We start from the raw sequence: 17,195 nt of genomic DNA, 5'->3' as shown, positions 1-17,195 counted from the left end.
ACTCCTGCGGAATGGCACTAACAGTCACCTACACTGCAGTGCACAGCCTATTAAGCAATGCATAGCATTAAGGGTGAATTATAATATAAAATACATATACAGTGTTCTGTACTGTATAGATATCTCATGTTAAAAGGAATCATTTCAAAACTCCTTATAATAATGCAGTTTCACAAAGTAAGCTCAGTGTTCCAGTATATTGAGTGACTTCAAAAACATCTGGAGATCATGTGCCATACAGACACTTAGTATGACATGACAGTTGCTGAAGAGTCACAAGTGAAATTTAAACACAAACAGATTTATAAGTACTCAGGATGGCGTTACCTGTCATTTCCTATAGTATTCTGCTGAAGCCTCTCTGGCTTTGCAGAATCCAATATAATGAAAGTGCTGTGCACATGCGCACAGCAATTCCTCCAATCACCCGCAGCACTAAGCTGTCGGTGCTAGGATCGCAGGAGAGGGGTCACTTCGTCGGGGCTCCCAAAGTAACCCCGGCATAGTGCATCTTAGCAGTGCATAAATATGCATCACTGCGATGTGTAGTGATGCATATTTAGCAACACTGCATCTTATGATGCATAGAACCCCCAATATGATAGTGTCTGTGCAACAGCATGGCACTACAAGTCACAGCAAGCTTCAGGATAAAAAAGCACCAAGTAATTAAATTAAAATCACAAGGAAAATAACCCCACTAGCAATGCATTATCATTGTTCCAGAATGTAATTAAGACTGCTCATCAGTTAAATAATTGTGTTTGTTAATCACCACCATTTTGAGACAGTGAATATAGCATCCAGGATCAGCCATTTTGTTTGAAGCAGAGACTGAATTATCTGTCAGAACTTGATTTGGATTTGTAGGTTTACGAGACTTAGGGGTATATTTACTAAACTGCGGGTTTGAAAAAGTGGAGATGTTGCCTATAGCAACCAATCAGATTCTAGTTATCATTTATTTAGTACATGCTACAGAATGACAGCTAGAATCTGATTGGTTGCTATAGGCAACATCTCCAATTTTTCAAAGCCGCCGTTTAGTAAATATACCCCTTAGCCTGCATTGGAGTACCATTTAAACACAAAACAGTAATAATGTGCCTGCACCCCACAACTAAAAGGGAGATCAGCATTTATATTATGCTTCCTACCCCAGCAGTAGCTTTGTTGTGACTGCTGGATACAGTTTGGTTCTGTGGAACCACATATCCGAGCTAGCCCCAGAATGTTATTTTGCCTATCACCAGTAGAGATGGTCACTGACCCCCGTGTTTTGGTTTTGGATTCGGTTTTGGATCTGGATTACCGTCGTGTTTTGGTTTTGGTTTTGGTTTTGCAAAACCTCCATTGCGTGTTTTGGTTTTGGTTTTGGTTTTGTTTGGTTTTGTTTTGCTATTTTTTGGGAAAATCCATGTTTTTGGGCCTAAATTAACCCAATTTAGTGCTCCAACTGTTTTAGAGACAAGTAATCTAATTGTTGAGGTAATAAATCATCCCAAAAAACAGTTTAATTCTTCGTTGGTAGGCCTATTCTACACACAAAACAGATTGTCTTCCTCTCCATCTATGCATATTGGCAATGCAGCCATCGTCTTTGAATGTATATTACACCCTACACTTATAGTTAAATATGTAAAGAAATGGAAAAAGCCAGTTTGGTTTCTGTCTCTCAAGGCCCCCCTCCACTTGTATAAAATACCAAAAAATTCAGCCATTATAGACTGTACAATATTAATTGACATGGAGAAAGCCAGTTTGGTTTCTGTCTCTCAAGGCCCCCCTCCACTTGTATAAAATACCCAAAAATTCAGCCATTATAGACTGTACAATATTAATTGACATGGAGAAAGCCAGTTTGGTTTCTGTCTCTCTAGGCCCCCCTCCACTTGTATAAAATACTAAAAAATTCAGCCATTATAGACTGTACAATATTAATTGACATGGAGAAAGCCAGTTTGGTTTCTGTCTCTCTAGGCCCCCCTCCACTTGTATAAAATACTAAAAAATTCAGCCATTATAGACTGTACAATATTAATTGACATGGAGAAAGCCAGTTTGGTTTCTGTCTCTCTAGGCCCCCCTCCACTTGTATAAAATACTAAAAAATTCAGCCATTATAGACTGTACAATATTAATTGACATGGAGAAAGACAGTTTGGTTTCTGTCTCTCTAGGCCCCCCTCCACTTGTATAAAATACTAAAAAATTCAGCCATTATAGACTGTACAATATTAATTGACATGGAGAAAGCCAGTTTGGTTTCTGTCTCTCTAGGCCCCCCTCCACTTGTATAAAATACTAAAAAATTCAGCCATTATAGACTGTACAATATTAATTGACATGGAGAAAGACAGTTTGGTTTCTGTCTCTCTAGGCCCCCCTCCACTTGTATAAAATACTAAAAAATTCAGCCATTATAGACTGTACAATATTAATTGACATGGAGAAAGCCAGTTTGGTTTCTGTCTCTCTAGGCCCCCCTCCACTTGTATAAAATACTAAAAAATTCAGCCATTATAGACTGTACAATATTATGAAAAATGGACAAAGCCAGTTTAGGGTCACTCTGTCTATGACACCCTACCCTTAAGGATAAATTGCCCTAACAGCAGCCTTTCAAGATGGTATGTGATATGGAAATGCCACAAGTCCCTTTCCTCTTTGGGGGTAGATTGCACCCTACACTTACATAGAAAGTTTTAAAAAGATGTTATCGGCATCATCTTCAGCTTCATCCTCACCCTCATCAGTGTTATCGTCATCATCACAGACTATCAATTCATCGCCGCTTGAATCCGCCATTAGAGAACAGTCAGTGCTTGCATGTCTTGGATGGTGAAGGCCTTCCTCGTGGAAGATGTAGTTCATTTTTATAAACATCATTTTCTCCACATTTTTGGGAAGTAACCTTCTACGGCGATCACTGACTAAGTTCCCTGCTGTGCTGAACACTCGTTCAGAGTACACACTGGAGGGTGGGCAGCTTAGGTATTGCAAAGCAAGTTTGTACATGGGTTTCCAAATAGCTTGCTTTTCTTCCCAGTAAGGAAAGGGACTGTCTGACATTTCCATATCAACTACCTCTTGAAAGTAATCCTCCACCATCCTTTGCATGTTTATACTCATATTGGATGGACTTATGGGCAAAGTGACACTTTTTTTTGAAAAATCCTTCAAACCAGCCCAGATGTTAAATTGTTCTCGTCTGCCCCCTGTGTCTTCCCTGCTTCTTTTTTGGAAATTTAATTTTTTACGAGCAACAGCTTGAGAAAGTGAAGGAGGACACGTCGTCAAGCCGAGGCCCAGTTCAGCGGCCAACTTGCTGAGCAATAGCTCCTTGCAAAAGTTCACATCTCGCTCATTTACAAGTAAAGACTCAATGTAGGTTTTAAACCTTGGATCAAGCACAGTGGCCAAAACGTACTGATCCGAGTTCAAGATCTTAATAACTCGAGGATCATTGTGAAGCGAATTAAGTACTTGATCGACAAGGCCAACATACTTTGCTGAATTGCTTGCTTTCAGCTCCTCCTTCATTTTCTCAAGCTGCTTTTCCAATAGTCTAATTAAAGGAATGACTTGGCTCAAACTAGCAGAGTCTGCACTGACCTCACATGTCACAACTTCAAATGGTTTCAGCACCTTGCACAGCACTGAAAGGATTCCCCACTGTGCAAGAGTGAAATACATCCCCCCTCCTTTCCCAATGTCATGACTTGTGCAATATGCTTGGATGGCTTTGCGCTGTTCCTCCATCCTCTGAAGCATGTACAGGGTGGAATTCCACCGAGTTACCACCTCTTGCTTAAGTTGGTGGCAGGGCAAGTTAAACTGCTCTTGGAGCTGCTGTAATCTCCTACATGCTGTGGCTGAATGCCTGAAATGGCCTGAAATTTTACGGGCCACCGAAAGCATCTCCTGCACCTCACGGTTGTTTCGTAGGAAGCTCTGCACCACCAAGTTGATGGTGTGAGCAAAACAGGGAATATGTTGGAAATCACCCAGCTGTAATGCTCGCACTATATTGTTGGCGTTATCTGAAATGACATACCCTGGGGAGAGTCCGAGTGGTATAAGCCATGCATCAATCACATCTCTCAGTTTGCGTAACAAATTGTCAGCCGTATGCCTGTTAGTGAAGCCGGTGATACAAAGAGTGGCCTGCCTGTGACAAATGTTACGTAGTGGTGTACATGCTGCTGCTGTTCCTGCTGGTGAAGGTGAATGACCAACCCAGTGGGCTGTCACAGTCATATAGTCTTTGGTTTGGCCACTTCCACTTGTCCACATATCTGTGGTTAAGTGAACAGTGGGCAGAATGGCATTTTTCAGCGCAATCTCTACATTTTTACACACTTTTTGGTATAGTTGTGGAATAGCTTTACGGGAGAAATGGTGTCGCGATGGAATTCTGTAACGCGGACACAAAACCTCAATTAACTGTGAAAAACCAGCTGCGTTTATGGTGGAGATTGGACGCAGATCTAACACTAACATTGCAGCCATGGCGTCTGTGATTCGCTTGGCGACTGGGTGACTGCTGTCATATTTGCTTCCCCTCGCAAAGGATTGTTTCACAGTTAATTGCTGAAATGTAGGACTGCTCATTTTATTCACCTGCCTCTGGGATGACGATTCACCCCCAGCAGCAGCAACAGCAGCAGCAGGACTAACGCTTTCTTCAGAGGAATCAATAATAGTGCCGGAGTCATCCAGCCTTAAGTGGGATGCCGGGCTAACTCCGAGCGCTACTGAGGATATTGATGAGGATGGTGTGGTGGGTGTATTTTGTGGCCGTCGGTATGTCGGTGAGCGGAGGGTCTTAGCTGATGAGGGAGTGCTTGTATTCTTTTGGGAAGAACTTTCAGCTTTTCCCAACACTTTGCCATGAACTCTCGTTAAATGGCGTAACATAGACGAGGTTCCAAGATGGTTAAGGTCCCTCCCTCGACTGACTGTGGCTTCACATACACTACAAATGGCTATACAATTGTTGTCTGGATTTGGGTAGAAATAATTCCACACATAAGAAGTGGATTTTTTTGTTTTATGCCCAGGCATGACAATGGCCTTTTTCTTGTCACGTGCCAGAACTGCTGCCACTGGTGCAGGACTTACACAAACAACCTCATCCTCATCAACATCCTCATTAGCGCCCTCGTCGCCTACACAAATCTCCCCCTCATCCTCTTCTAATTCCAAAGTGGCATCCTCAATTTGGGTATCACCGGCTACACTCGGGCTATTAAGGCACACATCAGCAGAATGCTCACGATTAGACATCCCACTGTTGGATGGACTCTCCACAGGGATTGTTGTCATTTGTGAATCAGAGCAAATATTCTCCTGTAATGCCTCACTGGTATCTTGCAGCTCAGCTTTGACGCGTAACAGTAGTTGTGCACCAATTGTAGGCTGGGTAACTTTTTGGGATCTGCCACTAATAGCCAAAGGTGAAGGCCTCATTCTCTCTTTGCCACTGCGTGTGTAGAATGGCATGCTTGCAATTTTTTTTTTATCGTCACTTAACTTTTGCTCAGTTACACTTCGTTTTCGCTTCAATACAGTAAATTTTTTTTTGGTTTTTGTTTTTTGCACTAATTTGAAAACACTCTGTTGTTTGACATCGCCTTGGCCAGATGACGTACTGGGAACACTAACATCAGGACTGGTGACAGAACCTGGTTGCTCATTTAGATCATATGTGGACTGCTTTGAATCCATTGCGTAGATACTGCTGACAGATATGACTTTTGACAGCCAGAAATATTAATGCACAATTAGAGAGGACACCCCAAAAACACTGAGGAGTGCTAACATTTATTGAGTAGATACTGCTGACAGATATGACTTTTGACAGCCAGAAATATTAATGCACAATTAGGGAGGACACCCCAAAAACACAGAGGAGTGCTAAAATTTATTGAGTAGATACTGCTGACAGATATGACTTTTGACAGCCAGAAATATTAATGCACAATTAGAGAGGACACCCCAAAAACACTGAGGAGTGCTTAAAATTATTGAGTAGATACTGCTGACAGATATGACTTTTGACAGCCAGAAATATTAATGCACAATTAGGGAGGACACCCCAAAAACACAGAGGAGTGCTAAAATTTATTGAGTAGATACTGCTGACAGATATGACTTTTGACAGCCAGAAATATTAATGCACAATTAGAGAGGACACCCCAAAAACACTGAGGAGTGCTTAAAATTATTGAGTAGATACTGCTGACAGATATGACTTTTGACAGCCAGAAATATTAATGCACAATTAGGGAGGACACCCCAAAAACACAGAGGAGTGCTAAAATTTATTGAGTAGATACTGCTGACAGATATGACTTTTGACAGCCAGAAATATTAATGCACAATTAGAGAGGACACCCCAAAAACACTGAGGAGTGCTTAAAATTATTGAGTAGATACTGCTGACAGATATGACTTTTGACAGCCAGAAATATTAATGCACAATTAGGGAGGACACCCCAAAAACACAGAGGAGTGCTAAAATTTATTGAGTAGATACTGCTGACAGATATGACTTTTGACAGCCAGAAATATTAATGCACAATTAGAGAGGACACCCCAAAAACACTGAGGAGTGCTTAAAATTATTGAGTAGATACTGCTGACAGATATGACTTTTGACAGCCAGAAATATTAATGCACAATTAGAGAGGACACCCCAAAAACACTGAGGAGTGCTAACATTTATTGAGTAGATACTGCTGACAGATATGACTTTTGACAGCCAGAAATATTAATGCACAATTAGGGAGGACACCCCAAAAACACAGAGGAGTGCTAAAATTTATTGAGTAGATACTGCTGACAGATATGACTTTTGACAGCCAGAAATATTAATGCACAATTAGAGAGGACACCCCAAAAACACTGAGGAGTGCTTAAAATTATTGAGTAGATACTGCTGACAGATATGACTTTTGACAGCCAGAAATATTAATGCACAATTAGGGAGGACACCCCAAAAACACAGAGGAGTGCTAAAATTTATTGAGTAGATACTGCTGACAGATATGACTTTTGACAGCCAGAAATATTAATGCACAATTAGAGAGGACACCCCAAAAACACTGAGGAGTGCTTAAAATTATTGAGTAGATACTGCTGACAGATATGACTTTTGACAGCCAGAAATATTAATGCACAATTAGAGAGGACACCCCAAAAACACTGAGGAGTGCTTAAAATTATTGAGTAGATACTGCTGACAGATATGACTTTTGACAGCCAGAAATATTAATGCACAATTAGAGAGGACACCCCAAAAACACTGAGGAGTGCTAACATTTATTGAGTAGATACTGCTGACAGATATGACTTTTGACAGCCAGAAATATTAATGCACAATTATGGGGGACAACCCAAAAGCGCTGGGGAGTGCCAAATATGAAGAAAAAATAATAAACCTCTATCCTCCTCTCTGCACTAGCGATTTTGGTTAGAGCAATTGCAAGAACAATATTGTATTCTTTCTCTGTCCCTGCTCTAATTAGCCTATGACTACACCCTGCTCTCTCCCTCTGTCAAATGGCGATGGATTGCTGTGGAGGCGTGTATTTATAAAGTTGAAGTATCGCGAGAACCGAGTCCCGAGATCCGACGACGTCACAATGACGTTCGGCCTCGATTTGGATTCGGAATTGGCGGGAGAGTACCGAGCTGCTCAGCTCGGTACTCGGATACCCAAAGTTCGGGTGGGTTCGGTTCTCGGAGAACCGGACCCGCCCATCTCTAATCACCAGACTGTTATACTACAACACTATTGCCAGCAGATAAAGAGTATTAACCTGTGCAACTATTGTGCTGTGAAAGGAGCAATCAGTTATTTACAGAAGCTGCTTAATATCATCCATTTGTTAAAGGAATTAACCACTGTTACTATTTCGCCTTAATTTCAAGTAAAAGACTGAGATATTGTGGGAACCTTAGCATTACTGTGTGGGAGACTATGGTACACTGGTGATGCAGGACTTTTAAACGCAACAGAAACAGGATTTACATATTGCAATTACACTCAGGAATGTATTTAGTTTGATTGTCAGTCTATCTGTTTATTGAAGTGATTGTTTAAATGTTATTTGAAGTGTCTATTTAACTACCCAGCAAACTGCTTAGGGAATTGTCTATGCTAAATTCATTGTCTAACCAATGTGTATTGAATATATTATTTCCAAGATGCCTTTTTCCACTTTAACCTCTTTGATACAGAAATAAAAGGTTAAACGTTCTGCTGTCGGTTATTGAGTTGGGAGCCAGTAAAGTACTACCAGTACCGTAGGAAGGAAGCAGGGGCGGATCTAGAAAAATTTTCTACCCCTGGCGATTTAGGGGGGGGGATTTAGGCCCCACCCCCTTTCTGACTTCTAAGGCTGCGGCAGCCGCCGACAGCAAGCCCCTGTAGGGGGGAGATTGCCCCGATCGCCCTCCCTCCCCCCTGGATCCGCCACTGGAAGGAAGAAGGACAGCGTTGAAGAAAAAGAAGTAAGTCCTTGTCACTCCATTCCTACAGGGTGTTACACAACCTCCTCTCAGCTCTCTGGCTCCTCCTTCCTCTGCTTTCCCAGCTTTACACAGAGTTTTACAAACAATGCCAGTCTCTGCGCATCTCTCTGAACTCTGTCCCACTACAAGGCAGTCTGGGGGATGCAGTTTCCCAGCAGTTTCCCTTTGTTCTGTTTTACATGCACTGCTTATCACAAAATATGTCATGACAATATTTCATTTTTTCCATATGATTTTATACAATATTTCATAGTATAAATAGTTCTAGATATCTTCAGTTTTTCTATATTTTTATTTACAGGCCTATTAGTTACAGAAAAGCCCTACAAAAAAAGCCGGAAAAAATTAGTGATTTCGCCCAGAGAGAGGATTTCTCCCTATTTATCAAACCCATACAGACTGTTTTCACCTGGTTTTGCCAGCAATTGCTTTCACTGGGTGTCTGATGCACATGCTTCTGGGGAACCCAAGAACAGCACTGGTACAAGTACATAAACATATACACCATCTCAAGAAAATTGTGGCATTAGAAGGTTTTCTATCACTTTGATAAGCAGCGATAGAACAGGTTTTCTGTCACCACTTCATTGTAATTAGAACCCTTAGCACTTGCAAACAAACAGGTGGACCTAAAGATGACTGCCGTTGCATCATACATGTGACTATATGATTGATTTGTTTCATAGGGTTTGTGATTATTTGTGTTAATTATTTATTGCACACGTTTTCTAATTCAACAACAGAGAATTTCATGTTTTATCACTCTATTGTGAACTGGAGATATAAGTCTCACTTGTTCCTTAAATGCTGCTTTTATGTTATGTTAAATGAAACAGTTATAAGTAGGGATGAGCGCACTCGGATTTATGAAATCCGAGCCCACCCGAACGTTGCGGATCCGAGTCGGATCCGAGACAGATCCGGGTATTGGCGCCAAATTCAAATCTGAAACTGAGGCTCTGACTCATAATCCCGTTGTCGGATCTCGCGATACTCGGATCCTATAAATTCCCCGCTAGTCGCCGCCATCTTCACTCGGGCATTGATCAGGGTAGAGGGAGGGTGTGTTAGGTGGTCCTCTGTCCTGGTAGATCTCGTGCTGTGCTGTTTAGTTCTGTGCTGTGCTGTTTAGTTCTGTGCTGTGCTGTGCTGTGTTCTGCAGTATCAGTCCAGTGGTGCTGTGTGCTGTGCTCTGTCCTTCTGAGGTCAGTGGTGCTGCTGGGTCCAGTGCTGTGTCCTGTTCAGTCCAGTGGTGCTGTGTCCTGTGCTCTGTGCTTCTAAGGGCATAGTTATTTCCCCAATATTCCCCTGTGTTTAAAAAAATAAAAAAAAGTTATTTAAAAAAATACCAAAAACTAATTTAATTTTTTTTAATTACCACAAAATTTGCACAACCAATCCTGCAGTATAAGCCCATTGGTACTGCAATATTACCAAGTTCACACATTCAGCAGTAAAAGTCCAGTGGTACTGCAATATTACAAAGTTTACACATTCTGCAGTATCAGTCCAGTGGTGCTGTGTCCTGTGCTCTGTCCTGCTGAGTTCCGTAGTGCTGCTGGGTCCTGTGCCGTGTCCTGTTCAGTCCAGTGGTGCTGTGTCCTGTGCTCTGTGCTTCTAAGGGCATAGTTATTTCCCCATTATTCCCAAGTTTTTAAAAAATAAAAAAAAAGTAAAAAAAAAATTACAATTAAAAATTAAAAAAAAAAAAATATATAATTATAACCAAATTTGCAAAACCAATCCAGCAGTATAAGTCCATTGGTACTGCAATATTACAAAGTTCACACATTCTGCAGTATCAGTCCAGTGGTGCTGTGTCCTGTGCTCTGTCCTGCTGAGTTCCGTAGTGCTGCTGGGTCCTGTGCCGTGTCCTGTTCAGTCCAGTGGTGCTGTGTCCTGTGCTCTGTGCTTCTAAGGGCATAGTTATTTCCCCATTATTCCCAAGTTTTTAAAAAATAAAAAAAAAGTAAAAAAAAATAAAAAAAATTTAAAAATAAATAAATATATAATAATTATAACCAAATTTGCAAAACCAATACAGCAGTATAAGTCCATTGGTACTGCAATATTACCAAGTTCACACATTCTGCAGTATCTTGTGCTACATATAATGGAGACCAAAAATTTGGAGGATAAAGTAGGGAAAGATCAAGACCCACTTCCTCCTAATGCTGAAGCTGCTGCCACTAGTCATGACATAGACGATGAAATGCCATCAACGTCGTCTTCCAAGCCCGATGCCCAATCTCGTAGTACCGGGCATGTAAAATCCAAAAAGCCCAAGTTAAGAAAAAGTAGCAAAAACAGAAACTTAAAATCATCTGAGGAGAAACGTAAAGTTGCCAATATGCCATTTACGACACAGAGTGGCAAGGAACGGCTTAGGCCCTGGCCCGTGTTCATGACTAGTGGTTCAGCTTCACCCACGGATCTTAGCCCTCCTCCTCCTCCCCCCCCTACAAAAAATTGAAGAGAGTTATGCTGTCAGCAACAAAACAGCAAACAACTCTGCCTTCTAAAGAGAAATTATCACAAATCCACAAGGCGAGTCCAAGGATGTTGGTGGTTGTCAAGCCTGACCTTCCCATCACTGTACGGGAAGAGGTGGCTCGGGAGGAGGCTATTGATGATGTAGCTGGCGCTGTGGAGGAACTTGATGATGAGGATGGTGATGTGGTTATTGTAAATGAGGCACCAGGGGGGGAAACAGCTGATGTCCATGGGATGAAAAAGCCCATCGTCATGCCTGGTCAGAAGACCAAAAAATGCACCTCTTCAGTCTGGAGTTATTTTTATCCAAATCCAGACAACCAATGTATGGCCATATGTAGCTTATGTAAAGCTCAAATAAGCAGGGGTAAGGATCTTGCCCACCTAGGAACATCCTCCCTTATACGTCACCTGAATAACCTTCATAGTTCAGTGGTTAGTTCAGGAACTGGGGCTAGGACCCTCATCGGTACAGGGACACCTAAATCCCGTGGTCCAGTTGGATACACACCAGCAACACCCTCCTCGTCAACTTCCTCCACAATCTCCATCAGATTCAGTCCTGCAGCCCAAGTCAGCAGCCAGACTGAGTCCTCCTCAATACGGTATTCATCCGAGGAATCCTGCAGCGGTACGCCTACTACTGCCACTGCTGCTGTTGCTGCTGTTAGTCAGTCATCTTCCCAGAGGGGAAGTCGTAAGACCGCTAAGTCTTTCACAAAACAATTGACCGTCCAACAGTCGTTTGCCATGACCACAAAATACGATAGTAGTCACCCTATTGCAAAGCGTATAACTGCGGCTGTAACTGCAATGTTGGTGTTAGACGTGCGCCCGGTGTCCGCCATCAGTGGAGTGGGATTTAGAGGGTTGATGGAGGTATTGTGTCCCCGGTACCAAATCCCGTCGAGATTCCACTTCACTAGGCAGGCGATACCAAAAATGTACAGAGAAGTACGATCAAGTGTCCTCAGTGCTCTAAAAAATGCGGTTGTACCCACTGTCCACTTAACCACGGACATGTGGACAAGTGGTTCTGGGCAAACGAAGGACTATATGACTGTGACAGCCCACTGGGTAGATGCATCCCCTTCCGCAGCAACAGCAACAGCTGCATCAGTAGCAGCAACTACAAAATGGCGGCTCGTGCAAAGGCAGGCAACATTGTGTATTACAGGCTTTAATAAGAGGCACAACGCTGACAACATATTAGAGAAAATGAGGGAAATTATCTCCCAGTGGCTTACCCCACTTAGACTCTCATGGGGATTTGTGGTGTCAGACAATGCCAGTAACATTGTGCGGGCATTAAATATGGGCAATTTCCAGCACGTCCCATGTTTTGCCCACACCATTAATTTGGTGGTGCAGCATTACCTCAAGAGTGACAGGGGTGTGCAGGAGATGCTTGCGGTGGCGCGCAAAATTGCTGGACACTTTCGGCATTCAGCCAGTGCCTACCGCAGACTAGAGGCACATCAAAAAAGCATGAACCTGCCCTGCCATCACCTCAAACAAGAGGTTGTGACGAGCTGGAACTCCACCCTCTATATGCTGCAGAGGATGGAGGAGCAGCAAAAGGCCATTCAGGCCTACACAACCACCTACGACATAGGCAAAGGAGTGGGGATGCGCCTCAGTCAAGCGCAGTGGAGACTGATTTCCGTGTTGTGCAAGGTTCTGCAGCCATTTGAACTTGCCACACGAGAAGTCAGTTCCGACACTGCCAGCTTGAGTCAGGTCATTCCCCTGATCAGGCTGTTGCAGAAGCAGCTGGAGAAAGTGAGGGAGGAGCTGGTAAGCCATTGCGATTACACCAAGCATGTAGCTCTTGTGGATGTAGCCCTTCGTACGCTTTGCCAGGATCCGAGGGTGGTCACTCTTTTAAAGTCAGAGGAATACATTCTGGCCACCGTGCTCGATCCTCGGTTTAAAGCGTATGTTGTGTCTCTGTTTCCGGCGGACACAAGTCTACAGCGGTGCAAAGACCTGCTGGTCAGGAGATTGTCCTCTGAAGAGGACCGTGACATGCCAACAGCTCCACCCTCATTTTCTTCCACATCTATGGCTGCGAGGAAAAAGCTCAGTTTTCCCAAAAGAGGCACTGGCGGGGATGCTGATAACATCTGGTCCGGACTGAAGGACCTGCCAACCATTGCAGACATGTCTACTCTCGCTGCATTGGATGCTGTCACAATAGAAAAAATTGTGGATGATTACTTTGTTGACACCATCCAAGTAGACATGTCAGACAGTCCATATTGTTACTGGCAGGGAAAAAAGGCAGTTTGGAAGCCCCTGTACAAACTGGCTCTATTTTACCTGAGTTGTCCCCCCTCCAGTGTGTACTCGGAAAGAGTTTTTAGTGCAGCGGAGAACCTGGTCAGTGAGCGGCGAAGGAGGTTGCTTCCTCAGAACGTTGAAAAAATGATGTTTATAAAAATGAATAATCAATTCCTTAATGAAGTACAGCACTGCCCTCCAGATACTACAGAGGGACCTGTGGTTGTGGAGTCCAGCGGGGACGAATTGATAATGTGTGATGAGGAGGAAGTACACACTGTAGGGGGAGAGGAATCAGAGGTTGAGGATGAGGACGACATCTTGCCTCAGTAGAGCCTGTTTAGTCTGTACAGGGAGAGATGAATAGCTTTTTTGGTGTGGGGGCCCAAACAAACCAATCATTTCAGCCAAAGTTGTTTGGTAGGCCCTGTCGCTGAAATGATTGGTTTGTTAAAGTGTGCATGTCCTATTTCAACAACATAAGGGTGGGTGTGAGGGCCCAAGGACAATTCCATCTTGGACCTTTTTTTTTTGCATTATATGACCAATCAACAGTCGTTTGCCATGTTCAAAAAGTAAAACCAAATTTAAAAAAATTCAAGAAATTAAACCAAAAGTAAAATGCCGTGTCATAATTTAAAACAAGAGGTATTGACGTGCTCTAAAACTACTGTATTGTTGTTTATATTTTATAAACACTACACTTGAAAGCTTGAGTCTTTCAATAAAAAAGTAACTGTCCATTGCACGAATATTTGCAACAGGGACAATTTTAGGGTTAAGAAAGTCAACTAATAACACTTCGACGCTGTCTGTCTTTATAAACACTACACTTGGAAGTTGGAGGAGGTATTGTGGCCCCGGCACCAAATTTACTACCGGGGCCACTCCACTGTGCAGTCCATATTTAGGTGTATCAGATATTAAACAACGGTGACAGTTGATGCCCAATTTTTTAATTATATTGTGGCCTCGGTACCAAATTGTGTACCGGGGCCACCACACTACGCAGTCCATACCCTTTTTTGGTGGAATTCTGACACGTGGAGGGTTTTTTAATTATATTGTGGCCTCGGTACCAAATTGTGTACCGGGGCCACCACACTACGCAGTCCAGATACTTGTTTGGTGGAATTCAGACCAGTTGAGGGTTTTATTATTATATTGTGGGGACCACTCTATCTATACCACACTACAACTCTATACCACTCTATTTAATACTTTAATTCTATTTAATACTTTAATTCTATTACTAATTACCATAAAGAGGAACTGCCGCTTCTATTTAATACTTTAATTCTATTAGTAGTTACCATAAAGAGGAACAAAATAAACCAATTTTACCAAAAGTATAATATGACTTAGACTTACAAACACTACACTTGAAAGATGGTGCCTTTAAATGAAAAAGTCAGTCTTCATTGCACGACTATGTGCAACAGGGACAGTTTTTTGGTTTACAAAGTCAACCAATAACACTTCGACCCTGTCTGTCTTTAACATACTTGATGGGATCTCAATGACGAATTGTCTGTACCATGTTTGGAGGAGGTATTGTGGCCCCGGTATCAAATTGGGTACCGGGGCCACCCCACTACGCAGTCCAGATACTTGTTTGGTGGAATTCAGACCAGTTGAGGGTGTATTTATTTTATTGTGGCCCCGGCACCAAATTTACTACCGGGGCCACTCCACTGTGCAGTCCATATTTAGGTGTATCATATATTAAACAACGGTGACAGTTGATGCCCAATTTTTTAATTATATTGTGGCCTCGGTACCAAATTGTGTACCGGGGCCACCACACTACGCAGTCCATACCCTTTTTTGGTGGAATTCTGACACGTGTAGGGTTTTTTAATTATATTGTGGCCTCGGTACCAAATTGTGTACCGGGGCCACCACACTACGCAGTCAAGATAGATAGATGCGTATCATAGATAAAGTACATTCAGTGGTGTGGGGCAAATTGAAAAATATTCAAAATGCACTGACATTATCAAAAACAAGAGGTTGTCACACGCTAAAACTCCAACATGTATATGATGGAGAGGATGGAGGAGCAGCCGTATGTGTAGTGTAATGCAGACCTGTTGAAGGTTTTTTATATATTTTATTGTGGTGCCCAGTGCCCACTCCTCTAGGCAGTCCAGGTACATTTATTGGTGCGAATCATAAAAGTTCAGGGTTTTTAATATATATTGTGGTGACCCACTCCTCTACGCAGTCCAGGTACATTTATTGGTGCGATTCATAAAAGTTCAGGGTTTTTAATATATTGTGGTGACCCACTCCTCTACGCAGTCCAGGTACATTTATTGGTGCGATTCATAAAAGTTCAGGGTTTTTAAGATATTGTGGTGACCCACTCCTCTACGCAGTCCAGGTACATTTATTGGTGCGAATCATAAAAGTTCAGGGTTTTTAATATATATTGTGGTGACCCACTCCTCTACGCAGTCCAGGTACATTTATTGGTGCGATTCATAAAAGTTCAGGGTTTTTAATATATTGTGGTGACCCACTCCTCTACGCAGTCCAGGTACATTTATTGGTGCGATTCATAAAAGTTCAGGGTTTTTAATATATTGTGGTGACCCACTCCTCTACGCAGTCCAGGTACATTTATTGGTGCGATTCATAAAAGTTCAGGGTTTTTAAGATATTGTGGTGACCCACTCCTCTACGCAGTCCAGGTACATTTATTGGTGCGATTCATAAAAGTTCAGGGTTTTTAATATATATTGTGGTGACCCACTCCTCTACGCAGTCCAGGTACATTTATTGGTGCGAATCATACAAGTTGATGGTTTTCTTATTATATATATTGTGGTGACCCACTCCTCTACGCAGTCCAGGTACATTTATTGGTGCGAATCAAACAAGTTGATGGTTTTCTTATTATATATATTGTGGTGACCCACTCCTCTACGCAGTCCAGGTACATTTATTGGTGCGAATCATAAAAGTTCAGGGTTTTTAATATATATTGTGGTGACCCACTCCTCTACGCAGTCCAGGTACATTTATTGGTGCGATTCATAAAAGTTCAGGGTTTTTAATATATTGTGGTGACCCACTCCTCTACGCAGTCCAGGTACATTTATTGGTGCGATTCATAAAAGTTCAGGGTTTTTAATATATTGTGGTGACCCACTCCTCTAGGCAGTCCAGGTACATTTATTGGTGCGATTCATAAAAGTTCAGGGTTTTTAATATATTGTGGTGACCCACTCCTCTACGCAGTCCAGGTACATTTATTGGTGCGAATCATAAAAGTTCAGGGTTTTTAATATATATTGTGGTGACCCACTCCTCTACGCAGTCCAGAAAGATACCTTGTTGCAACGTTTTGGACTAATAACTATATTGTGAGGTGTTCAGAATACACTGTAAATTAGTGGAAATGCTTGTTATTGAATGTTAATGAGGTTAATAATAGCCTAGGAGTGAAAATAAGCCCAAAAACTTGATTTTTAAACTTTTTATGTTTTTTTCAAAAAAAATCCGAATCCAAAACCTTAAATCCGAACCGAGACCTTTCGTCAAGTGTTTTGCGAGACAAATCCGAACCCCAAAAATAACGAAAATCCGGATCCAAAACACAAAACACGAGACCTCAAAAGTCGCCGGTGCACATCCCTAGTTATAAGATCAGTGTAATGAGAATTTCATCATGAAGGGTTGCATGGATCTGCTGTGAATGTTACCCCCGTACTGTGACTAGATCACTTATGGTATAAATTTATTTAAAGGAAATCGCACAGGGTGCTTATTTATATGATTACAAATGCACTTATTTTTGATATTGTGTATATTTTGGTAAGGGAAATCTTTATTTCTGAGACCAGCGAAGAAACTCGTTTTTTTTTAACCTT

This window comes from Mixophyes fleayi, chromosome 6 (assembly GCF_038048845.1).
Source record: "Mixophyes fleayi isolate aMixFle1 chromosome 6, aMixFle1.hap1, whole genome shotgun sequence".
NCBI lineage: Eukaryota > Metazoa > Chordata > Amphibia > Anura > Limnodynastidae > Mixophyes > Mixophyes fleayi.
This window is presented reverse-complemented; position numbering follows the sequence as displayed.